Here is a 15,961-nt window from a genome sequence, read left to right on the forward strand (position 1 = left end):
TGAAAGATATCCTAATATTTCCAGAAAATCTCACCAGCATATGAAAACTTTGGGTTCCCACAAGACTAGATACAAGATTGGTATCTTGGGTGCAGTCGTCCCAACAGGACTGATCGTTATGTGTTTTTTACAATACCTTTATCTAGTTCAATAGAATACCTAGTCAGCAAGAAGACCCCAAATTATCAGTCACTTGTTATTTTAATTATCCGTTTTATAATGCAGTTCAGATGCTCTGACCTCAGTATACTATGTTGTTTCATTGCAAATAATGTAGGCTCAAGGAAAAGCAACCCCATCTTTGGACAACATGCATTACAGTGTCTGCTATTCACGTTCCTACTTCCTCTAGACCAGTGATACCCAATAGAGGTGGTTACGTGCCTTAAGTGGGGCTTTAGGGGAAATATAAGTTGTCCGGAGGCATTCAAGGTTCTTGTGGGGGGTGGGGGGTCGATAAGTGGCACCATAACTTAAGGCACGAGACCAGACTGACCATTAATAGAGCAAGCGCTTCCAAGGAAAAAGGATGAGGCACTGGAATGCAGGAAGAACCATAGCTCTGCAGGTAGTAAGCACGCATCATCACAACACATTTGAAACTCGGCAATCTCATCTGACTTTACCAACCAGACATTATTAGGGATGCATAAATTAGCAATCACAGTGCCCAACAGTTCCCCTTGACTCGCAGCATGGAACGCATTCATGCAAATTAACAGTTGGTAAGTCAAGTACACCCTCTCAACTTTATCTACAGATCTACGGAAAACAGGTCATGCAATAATATAGTGTGGGTTAAAACCAAATGGTGAAATAGAGACAATCAGTGACCCCAAGGATTCCTCTTGAGGTGCTCAAAGCAACTTCAGTTACATTATGTGTGGTCAAGAACCATCTTTGGAGATTATGAGACCTTGTGTGATTAATCAATCATGCTAATAGTATAAAGGTAGCTTGCCAAACACCAGCTCTGTCCCGACTAATATTCAGATTCTAATCTAATTCCTTGTCAACATAATTTTCACTGACGTGATCACCTTCATCTTCGCCTCGTTGTTCCTTTGCATGCTACTACCGTTGTTCCATCCATGTCAATTCACTGCCATCGTCAAAATCCAAGAGGCATTCCCAGTTTGTGTTAATTTTTTTATTTTACTTTAGCCCCATTAATGATGCATACATATGTACGACAGTGAAGCCTTGAATTCTAATCATACTAAGACAAAAACTATAGAAAGTGCATCAATACAATGTTACATACTTGGAGTATGGTTTTATTCAGTTCCCATCAGATCAGTGACACCTCCTATGTCTAATTTGTAATACTGTATTGTCTAATGAAGCCATGAAACTATCAAGATTACAGGAACACTTCCGTAAAAGACACCCTGAAAAGGCTGCTTATGGTATTACTCAATTCCAGAAGATGAAAGAAGCATTTGAAAAGCATTGAATGTGTGAGTCATTTGCAAAGAAAGCTAAAAATGACCTTGAGAGTGGACTCATTGCTTCTAATAAGATTTCCAAAATTATGGCAAAGTATGGACAATCTCATAGAATTGGTGAAAGATTAATAATGCCTGCCGTATCAGAACTGCTTGCAATGTTCTCAAAATGGATACCAGTATTTTAAAATCAATTACTCCGAGTAATATCTCTGCAGCTCATTTTATTGATAAAATTAGTGAAGACACTGAAGATCAACTATGCACAGAATTTGGGATACAACTGGATGAGTCAACTGTGCAAGACAACGAGGCATTGCAAATGGCATGTGTTACGATTTATCCAAAATCTAAAAGTTTATGAAGAGATTCTCTTTTGTAAAAAGTTATAAAACAAATAGCGACAGAGAATCAGTCCACAATGAACTCAAAATGTATATTGAGGATAAAAGTATTCCAATTAGGAACATGATCTCTTGTGCAACAGATGAACATCGTATATGACCGGTCATCATGCTAGTTTAGTGACAATTATGAGAAAGGAAATTCCAAATCTGTTTGCAATTCATTATGTAATTCATTGTCAACACCTCACAAACAAAAACCTCAGCCAGCGGCTTTTATCAAGCATGATTCTTATAATATCTGCTATCAACAAAATTAAAGCTCATCCATTAAACGGAATATTTTGCCAGTTATGCCAAGGTAACAATGAGGAGTTGGAATGTTTGCTTCTTCAAACTGAAGTGCATTGGCTGTCAAAAGGCTGATGCATAAAACATTTTTGATCTTTTTGACACTGGTTGTATTTGTGCTTAAAGATGACAAGAGCTTGGGAAACAAGATTGAACTTCTTTGTGGAGATATGGTAAAACTCGCTGATTTGTATGACAAAATTAACATTCTAAATATGAAATTACAGGGTGAGAATTTCAATTTAATCCTGGCAAAAAGTGCAGTGTCCTCTTTTATCAGAAGACTGGAAATATATAAGCAAAATATTGGGTGAAGAATGTTCTTACAGTTTCCCTGCATGGGAAGTATGGAATTCTTTTTCACAGGTGGTGATTTACAAGAGTACTGCCTATACCTGCAGTCACTGAAGAAGGATTTTCAGAAATAATTAAAGGATTTCAATGATCTGGAAATTCCGGACTGGATAATTTCTTTGCAAGGTAGAAGAACAGGAACATAGCTTTTAAGAAGAGATTATCGAAATTCAGAATGATGAAGAAGCAACAATGGTTTTCAAAAATGTTGGCTGTTGTGTTATCTGACTACACTGTCATATGAAGTTTCCTGGTCTTTGGAGAAGAAATAACTGCTCTTCATTGCATTTCCATCCTCCTACCTTATTGAGAGGAGCTTCGGAGACTGCACCTGTCTATGAATGGAGTAACAGAAGTTTCTGTGCTGCTCCTAGTTTTGTTCCTTTCCCACTAGTTTAAAGTTCAAATTTAAAATTTTTAGTTGCTGATTCTTGAAGGTGAACAATATACCTTTGAGGAGTGGGAAGAACTTACCTGAACCTAGTGATAAAGGCAACAGAAAAGGAAAGATGCAAAAGGAAAGATCTAATGAAATGCCATCATGGGCAGAAGATATGGCTCGGACACTGAATTCAATTAAAGACCAACTGGAAAAGAACAGTAATGAAATGATGTCATTTCTAGGAAAACTTAAAAGATTTGGAAACTCGAGTCATTACACACAAAGAGGAATTGAAGATAACTAAGCAAAATTTGCTTGAAACTACAACTTGTTTGGAAAGATATGAAAATAAGATTTTAGACCTGGAAACAGGTCCTGCCAAAGCAATATACGAATTGTTGGGCTGCAGGAAGAAGCCAAAAATGGAGATTTAACTTTTTTACTTTGGTAAGCTTTTTCATACCTTATTTCCTACTATATTATCACAGCCACCTACTATAGAAAGAGCACATAGATTGTTTACTTCAAGATATCAAGATTCAAATAGACCACCGTGTTTTGGTTTGTTTTCATCATTTTAAGATTAAAGATCAAATAATGCGACAGGCAAGAAAGCAGAGAGTTTTCAGATTTGAGAAATCTGAGCTCCATTTTTATAAAATTATCTGAAGGAGGTCATGGAACAAAGATCAAAATTTGCTCTGGTAATGAAACAGGCATATGATAAGAAATTGTTTCCTTCCTTGCGCTACCCAACAAGAATTAAAGTTTTTCCTCCTGATTCTCCTCCTCGTACATTTTTTGATCCTAAAGTTGCACTGGCATTTGTTCAAACTATACCTGCTGCAACTGCCGATTGAACTGTCTGGATGATTGGTTATCTGCATTAGCATTTAAGAAAGAAGATTTATTTCATTGAGAGACTATTCAATGTTATTGAGAGACTATTAAAAGAAGATTAGGGGACTTGTACATTATTGCATATCAGTGGTTTTTTGTGGAAAGAAGATTCATGGTTCAGGTATGACTGTTTAAATGGTTATTCGGACATTCGACTGAGAAAAAGAAGATAAGAGGACTTATTCCTTTAACCTAATATCTGGTTTGATGTTTGTTTTGTTTCTTTCATAATTAACTAAGTGGTAGTTTTTCCTACTAATGGGGCTATTTCCTTTATATATACTTAGCAGAGGTTTCAATTATTAATATTATTAGTTGGTATTTTTGAAAATTTAGCTGAGTTAAATATGCTATTAACATTTCTTATTGCTTTTTTAGCTCTTTTTTAAAAAAATTGTGTTGATCTGTTATTAAATACTGTGCTTGGTTTCTCTAGGTAATATATTTTAGATCTTAACAGCTTTTTTTTAGTTTTTTATGTAATAGATTATTATAGCGTCTTATAACTGAATTTAAAGCTTTTTTTAAGGGGATCTAATGTTAAATTTAAGATAGCGCTGGTTTTTCTTTTTAAGAGATAATAATTTTTTGGTTTTCTCTGATTAAAAAAGATTAAATATAAACATGGGATAGTTTGTAGATGCTGGAATGTAAACACTTCCCTTTGTTGAGACTTTATCATTTCTGTTACAAGGTCAGTGGATTTCTTTTTTTAAAACTAGGGGGAGAGGTAGATAATTGGACAGACAGGGCAGTCCTTGGCTTCATATTCTATATGCCTGCTTTTTCCTGGGCTGTTGGGGGAGGGGATGGGGTTAGAGTTAGGGGTTTTCTCCCCATTGGGTGGTTCCGGAGCATGCGTGTTTTCTATGTGGTTGTATTCTTCATTGCCGCCATTTTTTATCATCTCGTATTAGTATGTGCTCTGCGCATGTGTAAAGTAGAATAAAATTATAGTATGGTATTTAAACAGATTAATGTAATAAGTTGGAATGTACATGGTTGGAATCATCCTATCAAACAAAAAAAAGACTTTTAAAATCATTAATTGATTCCAGCCTGATGTAATTTTTGCCCAAGAGATGCATATCAGGGCAGGAGATCAAGATAGATTTTTTAGATTGTGGAGTGGTTTGCAATTTCACTCCACTTCTCAAAGTAAAACTAAAGGACTATTTTTATTAAATCCAATATTTTGTTCCTTCAAGAGGATATTAAGTCAGATTTTAATTGTTAAAGGAGTAATTTGTAATAGAAAAGTTGTTTTGGTCAATTTGTATGGTCCTAACTTGGATGATCCTTCTTTTTTAAAAAATGTATTAGCTTTACTGCCTGATTTAAATGAATATATGTTGATAATGGGTGGGGATTTTTAACTGTTGTTTAAATCCCTTGATTGACAAGAACTCAACCGACCAGCAACTTCCAAATCGGTCTGCATCACTTGTTAATTCCTTTTTGACCGATTTTGGATTGATTGAACTATGGAGATATTTACACCCTGATGACAGAGAATTTTTTTTCACGTTTATAGAAAATATTTGAGGATCAATTATATTAGTCAACCCTTGCTTCCTGCCTAGTGTTAAGAATTGTGAATAAGACGCTTTTGCTGTATCTGATCATGTGCCTTTGAGTTTGTCTTTCGAATTTGATGACATCATCTTTGCCCCCCCCCCCCCACACCTTGGTGCCTATCTCAGACATTATTGCAGAATTCTGACTTTGTTAGCTTTATTGAAACCCAGATAAAAAAAATTATTTTTAATGATATAGGGGGTATGTCTAAATTAATCATATGAGATACATTTAAAGCATTTTTACATGGTCAGATTATTTCTTACTCAGCTATACTTAAAAAATAGACTATAGTAGAATTAGGTAAGATTAAGTAAGATTTCAAAACAAGACTTACATAATATTTATGTGATTTCCCCTAATATTGACTTATTTAAACAAAGGGTGGAACTTCAATCACAATATAATTTATTATTAATTCATCCTATTGAAGGCTACTTGCTTAAGCTAAAAAGTCAATTTTATATGTTTGGAGGTAAAAATAATAAACTGCTTTCATCTCAATTGAAAACAGCCAGAGCCAAAAGGCAAATTTTGAAAATCCATAGGAAAGATGGTACCCTGGTTTGGGAATATGAAGAAATTAATAAGATTTTTCAACATTTTTATACTGAACTTTAAAGATCTCAATTTCCAGTGGATTCTTCTAAAATGAGTGCTCTTTTTTTTAAATGAAGGATTGCTTCTCCTCAAATTTCTGTTGAGGATCAAAAAACTCTTGATGCCCAAATTACTGAAGCCAAAATTCATAAAGCTGTTTTTTCAATGCAATCCAGTAAAGCTCCTGGACTTGATGCTACCCTGTAGAATTTTATTAAAAAATTGGAAAATTGCTCTTTCCGTATATGTTGGAAATGTTTAAGGACTCTTTTGTGAAAGGTGATTTACCCTCTACTTTTTATGAGGCTTTGTTGTGATGGAAAATAACTGGTTCTTTGAGTCTCAACAGTAGAGGCCTGGACACACACATTTTTAATAATAAGGAAATTATTTACAAGGGGAAGTCAGGTCAACACAAGCAACTACAATACACAGGAAGCGGTGTGGGGACAGGGTATGGTTGCACAAACAAAGAACAAGGGAAAAGCACTACAACAGTTATCCCCCTTGACCTTGGATAGCTGCGGCTCCCTTACCAGGACAAATGATAGACCTTCCCAAGCATAAATCAATGCACTTACCTCCAATGTGGTGGTCTGTAAGAGAGGGCTAGCCAAGGCCAAGTCTCACCTTTTAAAGCATGGGGCTGGGTGAGATAATCCAATTAAGGTGACCAATAATTTAGGTGTGCATTGATTAGTTGGGAGGGACCAAATGTCCATTGGCATGTGGTGTGTCCTCCGACCAGCCAGGTGGCAGTGCATCTGTCACGTGGCTGGTATCTCTGGATACAGCCTTCTAATTCTTTCATTCTTAAAAAGGATAAAGATCCTACTGATTATGCCTCATATAGACCTATTTCATTGTTGAATGTTGATGCTAAGATCCTGTCAAAGCTAATGGCTAATCAGTTGGAAAATAGTTTTGGGTAAAATTATTTTTAAAGATCAAACAGGCTTTATAAAGGGTCGTTATTCCTTTTCAAATGTTCGGAGATTATTTAACATTATATACTCATCTTCTTTTAAAACTCCACAATGCATCATCTCTTTGGATGCTGAAAAAGAGTTCGATCGAGTCGAATGGAAATACTTATTTAATGTTTTAGAGAAATTTGGTTTTGGTGTTAATTTTAATAATTGATTTAGAAGAATATATAAAACTCCTATTGCTACTGTTATTACTAATAACTGTAGATCCCCTTTTTCAGCTTTCACAGGGGACAAGACAAGGTTGTCCATTAAGTCCTTTGTTATTTAAGTTAATATCAGAACCCCTTGCTATTGCTCTTCATGAAGCTAAAGATATCCATGGGAAATATTCCCTTCCTCTCCCTTCCCCCATCCCACTTTCACTCTGCCTCCTCTTCCAGCTGCCTATCACCGCTCTCATGATTCTGTCTTCTTCAACTACCCAGTGTGCTATTCCTTTACATTCCTTCTTCACCTTTCCTGCCTATCCCCTCCCTGCTTCCCCTCCCCCACCCCTTGATATTTCCTCTGATTGGTTTTTCACCTGGCACCTACCAGCCTTCCCCTTCCCACCCTCCCCCCACCTTCTTTATAGGGCCCCTGCCCCCTCCTTCTTCAGTCCTGACGAAGGGTCTTGGCCCGAAACGCTGACTGCTCGTTTCCACAGATGCTGCCTGACCTGCTGAGTTCCTCCAGCGTGTTTGTACATGTTGATTTGACCACAGCATCTGCAGTGTACTTTGTGTTTAGATATCCATGGGATTCTTGTGAATGAGACCATTCATAAGGTTTCTCTTTATGCTGATGATTTACTGGTTTATATATCTAATCCCAATGAATCTATCCCTGCCCTGCTAAAATTATTTAACGAATTTGGAGATGTTTCAGAATATAAAATTAATTTTAATAAAAGTGAACTGTTTCCTTTAAATGAACCTGTTTCTATATATGATAATACTTCTTTCAAAGTTATGGGTTGATTTCTTTAGATATCTAGGTGTTATAATCACTGAAAAATGTAAGGATCTTTATAAAGCTAATTTTGTTCCCTTGGTAGATTCTATGAAGTATTTATTTAGTAGATGGAACTCACTTACGTTTTCACTTGCTGGCCACATTCATATAGTCAAAATGACCAAATTTACCAAAATTTTTATATTTATTTCAGAATATTCCTGTTTTTTTTGACTAAGAAGTTTTTTGATCAAATTGATTCTATTATCTCATCTTTTATTTGGAATGATTAAAGACCAAGAATTAGCAAGTGTCACTTACAAAAATTGAAAAAGGATGGAGGTCTTGCTTTGCCTAATTTAAGAATGTATTACTGGGCTGTCAATGTGCGATATATATCCTTTTGGTTACACTGGGTTGATAAGAACGCGCAGCCAATTTGGGTAGATTTGGAATTGAAAGCTGTGAAACAATTTTATTTAACCTCGTTATTGGGAGCTGCTCTACCTATACAATTAGCTAAAGTTGCTAATTTAAACATATACCCTGTGATTAAGTATTCTTTACATATTTGGCTTCAGTTCCATAATTATTTTAATCTTAAAAAAATTTAAACTTTGTAGTTTAATTTATCAAAATTTTTTAAGCCTTCTTTGAGTGATGCATTTTTTTATTTTGGAAAAATGAAGATATTAATTCTTTTGTAGATCTATTTAAAGAAGATAGACTGATGTCTTTTGAACAATTAGTTGATAAATATTCTCTTTCATACTCACACTTTTTACAATACCTTCAAGTTAGACGTTTCTTACAAAAATATTTAAGTAATTTTCTTTACATATTGGATGCCGACCTGTTTGATACTATTATGAGCATGAACCCTTTGATGAAGGGTTCCACTGGAAGAATTTATAATTTATTATTACAATGGGATAAGCGTCCTTTATTTAAGATTAAACAAGATAGGGAAAAAGAACTTAATTTGACTTTTATGACAGAGGACTGGATGAGGATTTTGAAGCTGGTTAACTCTTCGATTTGTGCTAGTCATTCACTGACTCAATTTAAAATTGTACATCGTTACTATTTGACAAGGGAGAGATTGTCTAAAATCTTTCCTAATGTTGATAGCTATTGTGATAGATGTAAAACTGAGACAGCTACACTGACGCACATGTTTTGGTCTTGTTCTATACTGGAACAGTTTTGGAAGTCAGTTTTCTCTACAATTTCTAAAGCACTTCAAATTAATTTACAACCTAACAAATTAACTGTGCTCTTTGGAATAATTCCTCAAAATATCCGTGGTATTTCTTCATCTGACCAACAGGTTATTACGTTTGTTACATTGACAGCTTGGAGGGCCATTCTGTTGAAGTGGAAGGATACGTCGGCTCCCACTCTGTCACAATGGTTCTCTCAAGTGATGTTATGTCTTAGTTTGGAGAAAATTAGAAGTCGAACCTTTGAACTGATGTTTGATTTTGCGAAAAGATGGGATTCATTTGCTCGTTACTACCATTTGAGTTAATTGATAGATTTCCTCCATGATCTGATTGTAAATTTTGGTATAATTTTTTTTGCTAGCGGTTTGATGTTTATCTTCAGAAGCTTTTTGTATGATGCATGGCTCCGCGGTTGAACACCTAATGGGTTCTTCTTTTTTCTCACTTTTCTTTGCCTTAGTAGGGTTTTTTTTTCTTTTCTTTCTTTTTGTGTCACCATATTTTTCAATCTTTAAAACTTTTTTTTCCTTTGAGACATTGTAAGTGTTACCTACTTTGGTGTACTCTTGTTATTTTGGATAATAATAATAAAAAAAAGATTTGAAAGGAAAGAAAGAGGCTTCAGTGCAGTGAACCACATACTCATAAGAAACAGAAATCACTTGGACATTGTTACGCTTGGGGATTTATGGTTTTTGCTGTCACAACTTGAACCAGATATTTCAAATCTTGCTAAAAACCATCAAGCTCAAGGGTCACATTGATATTGAAGCTGCTGTACAGTGCACAGGTATGGCATAAGCTAGGTTTAAAGACCAACAAAAATTTAAAGCAGAATCATTTTTTATCATGTTAGCATATGGTCGACATTTTTTGCACTATGGAAAGCATATTGTGCCTAAGATGGGTGTTGGCAACTATGAAGGTGCTTTGCGGGGTTATTGGCAAGTATGAAAATGTTTTCAGGAGATGTTGGGCTAAAAAAGGTTTGGAAACACACTGCTCTAGACCCATCATAATTCCTTTACTTTTTAATATTACTTTTCATTCTGTCACATGCAACATCCATTTTGGAAATACTGGTGTACATATTCATGGATCCCTAAGGGAGCAGCACAGATAGATAAGATGATGAAGAAGACGTATTATACTGATCTTCATTAGCTAGGACATAGAACGTAAGAGCATAGATGATATGGTATGCCTTTATAAATCTTTGGTTAGGCCACAGCTGGAGTATTGTGTGTGTTTCTGATCACCACATTATATGAACAATATAACTGCACTCAAGAGGATGCAACGGATCTTACCAGAATTTGCCTGGAATGGAAGGTTTCAGTTAAGAAATCAGACTGAGTAGGCTGGGTTTATTTTTCTTGTGCGAAAGGAGGCTCGGGATACCTGACGGAAGTATACAAAATAATGAGGGGCATCGATAAGGTGAATAATGAGAATGCTTTCCTTATAATGAAAGAATTTAAACCACAGTGCATAGCTTTAAAGTGAATTGTAATAGGCTAGGGGGTCTGAGGAAACTTTTTTTTCACTCAGATGGCAATTATAATCTGTTACATGCAGTTCAGTAGTGTAGTTAAAGCAGGTTTTAAATATCCCTATCACGGTCCTGACTGTTAATTCCTCTTATTCTCCTAATTCCCTTTTCCCCATGTTCTCCTGGGCTTCTTGATTGTGGCACCTGATTCTCATCTAAACCTGCAGCATAAAAACCGCAGCTTTACATCCACTCATTGCCAGATCATTGCTACAACCAGTGTGATAATTCACATTCCTGGCCGCTTAGAATGGTATATTAAGTTTTACTTCAGTACTGAGGTTTACCTGTGTAACTCTGTCTCTCCATGTCAAGTTAAGTACTACCTGCTGTTTTTGAGGATGTGACTAAACACATTGATGAAGGAAGAGCAGTAGATGTAGTGTATATGGATTTCAGCAAGGCATTTGATAAGCTACCCCATACAAGGCTTATTGAGAAAGTAAGGAGGCATGGGATCCAAAGTAACATTGCTTTGTGGATCCAGAACTGGCTTGCCAGTATAAAGTGGTTGTAGACAAGTCATATTCTGCATGGAGGTCGGTGACCAGTGGTGTGCCTCAGGGATGTGTTGAGACCCTTACTCTTTGTGATTTTTATAAATTACCTGGATGAGGAAGTGGAGGAATGGGTTAGCAAGTTTTCTGATGACACAAAGGTTGGAGGTGTTGTGGATAGTGTGGAGGGCTGTCAGAGGTTACAGTGGGACATTGATAGGATGCAAAACTGGGCTGAGAAATGGCAGATGGAATTCAACCCAGATAAGTGTGAAGTGGTTCATTTTGGTAGTATGAATGAATGGGTGAACCCAAATGACATGGAGGTAGCATAATCAGAGGAGTGTTTATTAATGGTTGCAGGGAAGGTCGGGGAGCAAGGGTTAGGCAGAGGAAGGCCGAAGAGTGAGCAAGGCTGGACCAAGGATCGAACTCAGGTCGCCTTTGTGAGAACACGGTGTTTAACCACTGAGCCAGTGGAGAATGTAGACAGATGGTGGGACAAGGCAGAGCAGGGATGATGGCAGAATATAGTAATAATGTTAATTAAGTGTGGAGGATCAGAGGGATCTTGGGGTCTGAGTCCATAGGACGCTCAAAGCAGCTGTGTAGGCTGACTCCGTGGTTAAAAAGGCATACAGTGTATTGACCTTCATCAATCGTGAATCGAATCTAGGAGCCGAGAGGTAATGTTGCAGCTATATAGGACCCTGGTCAGACCCCATTTGGAGTACTGCTCAGTTCTGGTCACCTCAATACAGGAAGGATGTGGAAACCATAGAAAGGGTGCAGAGGAGATTTACAAGGAAGTTGCCTGGATTGGGGACCATGCCTTATGAGAATAGGTTGAGTGAACTTGGCCTTTTCTCCTTGGAGCGAAGGAGGATGAGAGGTGACCTGACAGAGGTGTATAAGATGATGAAAGGCATTGATCATGTGGATAGTCAGAGGCTTTTTCCCAGGGATGAAATGGCTGTCAAAAGAGGACACAGGTTTAAGGTGCTGGGGAGTAGGTACAGAAGAGATGTCAGGGGTAAGATTTTTACTCCGAGAGTGATGAGTGCATGGAATGGGCTGCTGGCAATGGTGGTGAAGGCGGATATGACAGAGGCTTTTAAGAGACTTTAGGTACATGGAGCTTAAAAAAATAGAGGGCTATGGGTAAACCTAGTAACTTCTACGGTTGGGACATGTTCAGCACAACTTTGTGGGCTGAAGGGCCTGTATTGTGCTGTAGGTTTTCTATGTTTGTCTTTCCATTAGCCGCTCTATATCAAGATATGTATTGCCTGCCATTTGCCTTTCCATTTGCTGCTCCATGTCACGATCAGGATCGCCTGCCATTTGCCTTTCCATTTAACGCTCTGTGTCAAGATAAGTGTTGCCTGATGCCTGTCTCCTGATGGCTGTTCAGCTCCAGCAATGCCCTGTCTCAAGAAAAGTATTGTCTGCCATTTGCCTTTCCATTTCATGCTCTGTGTCAAGATAAGTGTTGCCTGCCACCTGTCTCCTGTTTGCCGTTCAGCTCCAACAATGCCCTATGTCAAGAAAAGTTTTGCCTACCTCCTGCTCTTCTGTTCATCCGCACTGTTCGCCTGTGTTAACTCTTGTCTCTCAAACACTTAGAATTATGTATTCTAAGTTTTGTTTCCGCGCTGTTTGACTGTGTTAACTGTCTCTTAGCTGCTTAGAACTGTGTATTCTAAGTCTTGTTTCTGTGCTGTTGTTTTCCTGTGTTAACTCTGTCTCTCCATGTTAACAGGAGTATGGCATGCCGCCCACCATTCTCCCTAAGCCACGCTCATCCCTTTGTCCGCATCCCTGCTCTGCCTTGTCCCGCCATCTGTCTACACTCTCCACTGGCTCAGTGGTTAAACGCCGTGTCCTCACAAAGGCGACCTGAGTTCGATCCTTGGTCCAGCCTTGCTCACTCTTCGGCCTTCCTCTGCCTAACCCTTGCTCACCAACCTTCCCTGCAACCATTAATAAACACACCTCTGATTATGCTACCTCCATTTCATTTGGGTTCACCCATTCTCCGTGACAATCTCACAATACTTAAGCAGTATCTGGATGAGGACTTGAATTGCCACTGAAGGCTGTGGACCAAGTAATGGCAATGAGATTAGTAGAGATGACACAGTAGGTTAAAGGGCCTGTTTCTGTGTTGTATGACTCTTAAGTTTCAACGACTATCCAATTTGTTCTTTCATCATTTCATCACTGCCTTGACATCTTAAAAATTATTTTGTCTTTAACCTTTTCTATTTCCAGAATAAGATAATCAACCAGAAATACTACTGTGCTTTTTCTTCTAGAGATACTTGCTAACCAGCAGAATATTTCTAGAATTTTATATTTATACTAAACAACCACCTAATCAAATGGATGTAAGGAAAGAGCATAAGTTAAAATTGCAAAACAATAAATAAGGAAGAAGAAAATCATAATTCTAGGGGAACTTTAGGGGAGTTGAGAATGAAAGTGAGTATCAAGAGTGTTCGATAGAGAAACCTAAGCAAAGAGGCCTGAAGGTAAATGATGCTGGCAAAACTCAATCTGGGCATAAGTCTGCAATCTTGAACTCGTGAATCAAATGGCTTAAAACTAATAATGGGGATCTTTACAAGTTAAAGCTTCAATTTCATCTTGTTGAGTACTCATGAGTTGGCCCTGCCATCAGGCTTCTAGCCAGCTGTGCAATTGTCCACCACCTCTACTCATGATTAGATATGGTTTGAATGCAGAACTTTGATCATATCCATTTGTTATGATATAATTTAGCTATATCTATCTGTATGCTATTTCGGCTGTTTAGCTCATAGGTAATTCTTGTTACAGCTTCACTAGTTGCACATTTTATCTTTGTAATGCCTGATGCTGTTCCCAGCATATCCCTTTACACTGGCTATTGAACCAGAGTTGATTTCTGAGTTTATAGTAATGATAGAGTAAGGTAAATACAAGACTAAAAGGAAGAATGTAGGAACTGCAACAGTTATACATTTCTTTCTAGAGCTAATAAGAAAAGTGACCTAATCATGGCTTACAAATGAATTTAAGGATAGTTATTTAATTCAGATTCATAATATCTGTAGGCTGGTTTTAATTTTCATGATTCAAATGGTGGTGGATGAGAAAAATGTTGATTGTCAAAGAGGCCTGGATGTTTTTAAACATAAGTGACTGAAAACAAATATGCTGGAATAGCAAGTAGTTATGTAGCCAAATGGTATGTTGGCTTTTTTTGCAAGGGAGAATGAACAGCATGTTTTGCTGCAAATATACAAGACTTGGCGAGATGGCACCTGGAGTATTGTGTATACTTTTTTCTGCTTACTAAGAAAGGATATCCTTGCCAAAGAGGAAGAGCAGCAGAGTTTCACCATACTGACTCCTGGCATGACCGGACTGTTACTTGAAGAGAGATTACATCAATTTGGGCCTATATTCTCCAGAATTTAGAAGAATACGAGGAATATTATTGAAAAGTTTAAAATTTGACAGGACTAGACAGACTGGGTGCAGTGAAGATCTTTGCCATAGTATAAGGGTCACAGTCTTTTGTTTGTTATATATATCAATAACTTGGATGTGAATGTAGGTGGCATGATTAGTAAATATGCAGATGATATCAAAATTGGTGGTTTAGTGTAAGTAAAGTTAGAACATGGACCAAAAAGCTCAATTCCAGAGGTGAAGTGAGAGTGACTGGCCTTGACATCAAGGTAGTCTTTTACTTCATATGATATAAAATAGTTCTAGTAAATTTGAAGTCAATGCCATTAACAACATAATATTCCAATAGTTGGAGTTCCATTTCGCATGAAAGTACAGCAGTGTAGGATTTTGTTACCAGGCCCAATCATCTTCAACTACTTCATCAGTCATCTTCCTTCCAACATAGAATCAGAAGTTTGTTGATGTTTAGATGATGTTCAATTTCATTTATATCTCAGCAAATGAACAAATCCATGTAGTTACTTAGAGCACAAACAGCCCACCACTTATGAGTGACAAAAAGTGGCAAAAAAAAAGCCAAGCATTGACCATCTCCAATAAAATTGAGTCTAACTATTTAATGGAATTATCACATCAACATCCTGGGGAGTCACCATTGACTAAACCTCAAAAGGATTAGCCACATTAATACTGTGAATATATGACTACGTCAAAGAGCCAGATATCTTCAGGAAGCTCAATTCCTACTACAATAAAGCCTCCCCACAATCTACAATACAGCAATCAAAAATATAATGGAACACTGTATGCTTACCTCGATGAGAGTAATTCCAACAGCTCTCAAAAAGATTGATACCAGACAGGACAAAGCAGCTCACTTGATCGGTACCCCATCTGTCAACCCAAGCATTCAGTCCCATCAACCCTAGGACAAAGTGTTTGTAATGTGACCCTTCTAGAAAATGTGCTCCAGTATTTATTTATGTTGTCAGGATGTAACAGCTCCTACCAAACTCAAGACATTTACCACAAGAAGCACGTGTTTTAAGCATATTCTCTGCCATGATGCTTCCCCCTTCATAAGAGAAATTTCATCAAAAGGATTAAAATAGGTCAAGAAAGTGGCACAATACCACTATCAATGTTCACCAATCCAAGGTATATTTACAACTGGATAAATAAGAGGAGAAAAAGGAAAGGTAGTTTTGTTGAGATGAAAATTTGAAAAAGGGCATTGGAAGAGAATGCTCAACCATCCAATTATGAATGCCAAAGCAAAGGACCTGCCAAGGAAAATAAAAATTGCTTGATTATATTATGGAGGCAGTAAGAAAGACACAGA

At 37.2% G+C, this 15,961-nt stretch overlaps 1 protein-coding gene across 1 annotated transcript in view; it reads right to left on the minus strand.

Moving 5' to 3' along the window:
- The window catches only part of LOC132403705 (thioredoxin domain-containing protein 6-like), an 87,705-nt gene that overhangs the window by 40,947 nt on the left and 30,797 nt on the right, over positions 1-15,961 (minus strand). The window lies entirely within an intron of this gene.

The sequence above is a fragment of the Hypanus sabinus genome, chromosome 1 (assembly GCF_030144855.1).
Source record: "Hypanus sabinus isolate sHypSab1 chromosome 1, sHypSab1.hap1, whole genome shotgun sequence".
Classification (NCBI taxonomy): domain Eukaryota; kingdom Metazoa; phylum Chordata; class Chondrichthyes; order Myliobatiformes; family Dasyatidae; genus Hypanus; species Hypanus sabinus.